Genomic DNA, 6,618 nt, shown 5'->3' on the forward strand with positions numbered 1-6,618 from the left:
AACAAACGGTTCCCTGAAGAGCTTGTTGGATTAGGTACAAAGGAATTTGTTGGTCCTTTGTCAATGTGAGTTTTGGGCTCCCATGCCCTCTCAAAGCAAGATTTTGAAACATCACTCTTTAGTCGCAAGGTTGAAGATGAACTTTTTGAAGTTTTGGTTTCAAGCAAAGATTCTATTCTTTCACATTCATTGTTTAGACATTTTTCTACAACATTTACTTCTTCATGCTTGTCAAATGAATTTTGGGTTGGATTGAAGATATTCAACTTCACTTTCATATGCCCAAATGAGATTTTCATTACCCCCGTCTAACAATTGATGTTGGTATTTGCGGTTGCCAAGAAAGGATGGCCAAGGATAATGGGAATTTGGCTCTTAGGATTTGGAACTGATTCCGTGTCAATGACAACGAAATCGACCAGGAAGAAGAATTTATCAATTTTAATCAAGACATCCTCAATGATTCCCCTAGGCTTTTTGATGGATCGGTCGGCAAGTTATAAAACTACCGACATCGGTTTCAAGTCTCTTAAGCTTAATTTAACATATACCTAATATAGAAGAAGATTAACACTTGCTCCTAAGTCTAGAAGAGCCCGATTAATGACATGGTCACCAATGATGCAAGAAGTAGTAGGTGAACCGTGGTCCTTAAACTTTGGAAGGGTGTTATGTTGCAAGATTGAGCTCACTTGCTCGGTCAAGACCACTTTTCTAGGTGCTTAGCTCTTATTCTTCCTCTTTTGGGTGAAAAGATCTTTTAAGAACTTGGCATAAGTCGGAATTTGCTTACTTGCATCCAAAAGTGGAAGATTAATCTTCACTTGCCTAAACATTTTAGTGATTTTATTGGTCTTGGTCTTTTGTTTATCACGATAAATGGATCCTTTCAAGGTATCCGGAAATGGAGCTCTTGGCTCAAAAACTTTTTCAAAACTTTTCTTTGAAGAATCTTCAACACAAGAATTTTTAAAATCCGTTTTCAAAGCTTTGTTCACTTCATCCTTCAAATCAATTTTGGACTCACTTTTCAAATCACTTTCTAACACTTTCTCATTTGAATGATCATGCATATGCAATGAAGGAGGAATATGATAAGAAACGAGACGGGTGTCAACTTTTGGTTGCATCGGTTCATTCTCTTTATTGGACATACCTACCTTGTTGTCCACAATCTTCCCACTTTTCAAGGTTGTCACCGCATTGACATGCTCAATTGTGGGACCTTCCGATGAAGAATGAGTCTCCACAATATATTGTTGCTTTGGTGAGGCATTCAAAGGCATCTTCCCCTTCTCTTTAGCATTTAAGGTACTAGCTATTGCCCTACTTGATTTTCTAGCTTAGCAATGGATTGAGAGTGAGAATGAAATAATTGAGTATTCACCTCTAGAGTGCCCAGAGCAGTCAAAACTTTCTCTTCAAAGGCGGGACTCCTAGAATTTCCTTGAGAATAAGATGGTTGATTAGGGAAATGAGAATTAGAAAATTGGTTTCCATGTGATTGAAATGATGATAATTTAAAACCTTGGCCTTGCATTGGTGGCGGAACATACTTTCCTTGAAAACCACCTTGGGGAGGGTTTGAGCCTTCCGCTTAGCTTTTCTAAGAAAATTTCGGATGGTTCCTCTAACTTGAATTGTAATGAGTGCCATAGGGATTATTCACTTGATTAACAAATGTAGCATTGACTTGCTCATGGGGCTCATTTTGCACATGTCCCTGGGGACAATTGGAAGTAGAATGCAAGACACTTGAACAAGTCATACAAGATTCATTAGATGCACGATGATGAATATGAGTAGGGGAGGAAGATACTTGATTCGCCAAATTTTGGTTGATAAAAAATTGATTAAACCTTTGAGATAAGATTTTCATTTCGGTGGCTATGTCATTGGAGTTGTCAACTTGATGCCAACATTCTTCCTTCCACCTAGGTTTTTATCATTTTTAGAAGATAAGGACCTATGCATGGAATTTTCACTCATGCTTTCATATAATTGCCACACATCATTTTCATGCTTATCAAGATTAGAACCACCCATAGATGCATCAACCATACCCTTGTGATTATCCGGTAAACTTTCAAAGAAATATTGAACTAATTGCCACTTAGGTATGTCATGATGAGGGCACTTTCTAAGCAAATCATTAAACCTTTCCCATGCCTCATGAAACATTTCCCCATCCCCTTGAGAAAATTCTCTAATTGAAGTTCTCATGGCATTGGTCTTAGAAATCGGATAGTACTTTTTTTAAGAACTCTTGTTGCATTTTCGCCCAAGAGGTTATCGAAAAAGGCCTAAGATTGTTGAACCAATATTTTGCCTTGTCTTTAAGGGTGAAAGGAAAAAGTTTAAGTCTTAAAACTTCTTTCGACATGTCCGTGTATTTTATGGTGGAACACACTTCAAGAAACTCATCTAAATGCTTATAAGGTTCTTTACTAGGAAGTCCATGATAGTTAGGAAGCATTTGAATGGTTTATGGTTTGATTTCATAGTGATGTTTCTAAATGGAGGCAATTAAATGTATTAAGGCAATGAGAGGATCACAATTGGTGGTGCTACACGAACACCTTGATTAACTTAAACCATGGGAGGTTATGGAGCAAAGATTGGTTGAGGCATTCCCAATGGAATTTGGCCTTGTTGTTGTGGTGGGATGAATGGTCTAGGCATGCCTAATGGTACTTGGACATTTTCATAATGCACATTAGGGTGGAGGATGCCTTATTGGTCTATGTGACCAAGGTCCTCCACATGGTCGTCATTCAAATTCTCCATTGGTGAAATGGAGTGATGAGAACTACCTCTTCCCCTAGGATTACGAATAACCGATTGAAGATGAAAATTAAGAGGGACAAGAGTAGGATTTAATGACCTACGACCATGCATGCAATAGCAAAGACAATGACAAGAAATAAGCAAGTAACAAACACTTCGCCCCCACAACAAATCAATCAACAAATCTTCAGATACAATGATCCCATGCTCCCATGCTTGAACAATATGCAAAGAAAAGTAAATTTCCTCCACGCAGGCTCACTATTTATCTAAGAAATGAAAAATAAGCCTCCACGCGGGCCGACGATTTAACTAAAGCTTGAGTTAGAAAGATCTCACAAAGGGTCCTTGACCAACTTCAATTCATTTTCAACTTCCAAGCCTTGTTTTGCTTTGCATTTTTAGATTTTTAGTCCTTTTTGTGCTTAGCTTAGCTCCTTTTGGCTTCTCAATTCTCTTTTGTTCAACCTCCTTGCTCAATTCACCTAGCCAAATAAGAACAAACAAAATAAGTAACCAAAAATAAAAATAAAGTAAAGACACGATCAAAAGAGTACTAATCCCTAATTGTTTCCAAAACATGGCGTTGCCAATTCAAATCCCTGGTAACGGCGCCAAAATTTGGACGGTACGTCGTTCCTATACGCCAAAATAATGTAGTTAATGTGCGGTTCAAGAAAAGCCTTTTAGGTTCAGTTTAAATTTATAAAAACCACTACCACCACTACTACTAACGTAGCAAGAGTGAGTAGGGATCGTCCCAAGGGATTGGAGGGCTACTAGTAATGGAAACAATGCTTAAGGTTAGTAGGTCGAGTGATCAAAGGTAGATTTTTTGGTTGATTAAACTACAGTTATGATTAAGCAAGCTCAATGTAAAACAAGTAATTAAAGGAAAGAGAAAACAAGAGAGAGAGGTCTTGGGACTTAGAGATCATCACTAAGCATCACCTTTCTATACACTCAATTCATAATTAATGAGGGGGAAAACATATGTTGCAACAATAGTGAGTGTGTGTGGTTGTTTTAACTAGCATGGATGACCAATTAAGTATATATTGTCTAAACAATACAATGAATAGCACAATACATCAAACTAAGTCATTAATCCTTCCTTTAAGCTCACAATCCCAAACACATCGCATAATTAGAGAAATATACTACTTACATTCATAAGTATGGAACATCAAACAACAAGTATGGATTGTCCTCCCATTTAACAACTAAGGTAACTACACTACATCTAAGCTAATGACATGAAAATTAAACTAATTAAACTAAGGGAGAGGCACAATCCATTAAGAAATGAGTATGAACCATCAAATAAACCACAAGAGCATTCTATTAAGCACTTTATCTTGACAATCTTTAGATCTATAGCATCAACACACACAGACATGTATCAACAACACAAAAGATAGAGACAAACACATGAACATCTATTCTAGGATACATAGACATATGAATAGAATGAAATGATCAATTGGAAGAATTAAACCACACAAATCATTGAATAAACAAGATCTATGTATATAAATATGTCAAAACATGTATTACAACATGAATCCCCTCAAAAATACATAAATTAAGGTAAAGAAAGTATGCTTAGGACTAACTCTAGCCCCAAGAAGATGTCTAGCCACTTATGAATGGTGTCCTCCAACCCTCAAGGGCTATCTCCATGGTAGAAATACTCTTCTTCTTGAAGTAGATGGAAAACCTCCCAAGAATGTGTCTCTAGCCTCCTCTTCTCTTTTCTTCCTCTCTAAGAATTGTATCTATCAACTCACAAGGGCTCCTCTAATGATTGTACAATGAGACAACTTTTAATGAGCTGGAAATTAATTTAATTCGCACTTGAGAGGGTTCAATCAATTGAACCTATACTGAGATCGATCAAACTTGGCTGAGATCTATCAAACTTTGGCTGGATCAATCCTCCCATGGCGGCGCCTTTTTGGATAAGGACAGATCTGAGATATTTTGGGGAAAGAGATAAAAGTGGTAGGTAGGGTGGTACAACAGGATAAGATGGAATCTTTTCGATCGATCTGATAATTGTTGGATCGATCGAACTTTATGGGATCTTTAGATAAGGACAATAGAGCTTGGATCCATCCTGGAGAGTCTAGATCGATGAACTTTCGATCGATCGAAGTATTCTTGAGATCGATCGAAGTATTCTTGAGATCGATCGAACATGCTGATTTCCACACTTTGCTCAATTATGCTTCTACTTTGCTCCTTTCTTCCATCCAGCTTGAGTTAGCTTCTTTTAAGCTCTTATTTGGCTGAATTAGCTTATTTTGGGGATAAACACCTAAAAAGGACAATAACATGAAATTAGTCTAAAACGGGAAAGTAAGATAGATAAAGGTCCTAAAATACCTAAGCTTAAGGGGTTTAAATGTGCACTTTTCAGCGCTCATCAGTTCTCTCAGCCCAAGAGGAGAAATAGGTTGGTAATGCCTTTGCTTACCCAGTGAAGACCTTTAGTGCTCTTATGACTGATGAAGCTTTACAATTGTATGTACGAGCTACTAGCTTAATTGAAATTCCCACCCCTTCAGAGAAAGGTAAGAAAAATGAAAGTACCTATAGCTATACTTACTAGTTCTAGTTAATTTTTCATTAATAATTTATTTTTATTATTATTACTTTTTATGCAGGCAAGAAACTTAGTAAAAGACTTCTGGCCCAAGTCCGGTCAAGTAATCTTCCCTCTACTCCTACTTCTAAAAACTTACGAAGGGTTGGAGAGGAACACCAGGGTAGATCTTTAAGCTCTGGAGTGTTATTAGGACCTACTCCTATATTTTTAGGTTTCGGTAAATTTGATGGGGTTCCTACGGGATTCGAGAGTTTTGGTTCGGTGTTGACTTCCATAAACTAAGCTTTTTCCTAAAGGGAATCGATTCTTGATAACGCTAGTGTCGCATATGATAGGTTACATAAAATAGTGGTAAAAGATGACTTTGCCAGATTACAGAACCTGTCGACAGCTGAGCTTTCACGAAAATTTCTTCACTTAATTTGCCAGGTGAGACTTCACTCTTATCATGTGCATCCCTTTCTTCTTTAACTATTAGCCATTATTTATTTATTTATAGGGCACTACATACTCTGTTGTCATTGCAAAAGAATATTAAAAGCTTTCCCTAGAGATAGCTTCCCTCAAGGCTAATTATGAAGATGTTACTTCTACACTTAAAAATAAAGAAGATGACTTGGCTAATGCAAAATTAAGCTTTCAAGAGGAGAAATTGAGACTTACCAAAGAATACTTTGATAAGCTTGAACTTGAGAAGCTAGCTGCCATGGAGAGTTTTAAAAATTTTGATGAGTTCAAGGTGCTTATAGGCAAGGCTTGCTGTGATGGTTTTGACCAGTTTAAAACCCTTGTTAGCAATGATCGTCCAGACATAGATTTTTCTATGTATGATATTCAAGCTGAGAGCGAAGAGGAAGATTGAGCTCCATAGTAGTAATTATATATATATATATTAGGTTTTCTGCTTTTTTAGCATGTCATTTCTGCTTTCTCAGCATGTCGCTCCCTTAAAAACTTTTCAGAATTTCTCTTAATTCAGAAAATAGTTGTGTTGTTTTTGACATTTTGTCTTTCATGATGTTGCTCCATAAATATTCAAACACTTTTTTAGGTTTCACTCAGCCCGTCCTTCTTTTGAAGGAATGTGTTTTTACGAGTTTCACCAGCTCGTCCCTTTAATAAGGGAATGTCAATTATTTCTTTTTATAAAGAAATGGACTTAACATTTTACTAGTCTTTTCATAACTTATTAAATTCAATAGTAATATCGTCAGTAGTAG

The 6,618-nt window shown here is 36.8% G+C and overlaps 1 pseudogene; it reads left to right on the forward strand.

The window, feature by feature from the left end:
* The first annotated feature begins 2,119 nt into the window (after positions 1 to 2,119).
* Positions 2,120 to 2,218, forward strand: LOC132272015 (small nucleolar RNA R71; annotated as a pseudogene).
* Positions 2,219 to 6,618: the final 4,400 nt, after the last annotated feature.

Source organism: Cornus florida, unplaced genomic scaffold (genome assembly GCF_030987335.1).
Source record: "Cornus florida cultivar Cherokee Brave unplaced genomic scaffold, ASM3098733v1 CherokeeBrave_3.0.0_Hap2_Chr08, whole genome shotgun sequence".
NCBI classification, from domain to species: domain Eukaryota; kingdom Viridiplantae; phylum Streptophyta; class Magnoliopsida; order Cornales; family Cornaceae; genus Cornus; species Cornus florida.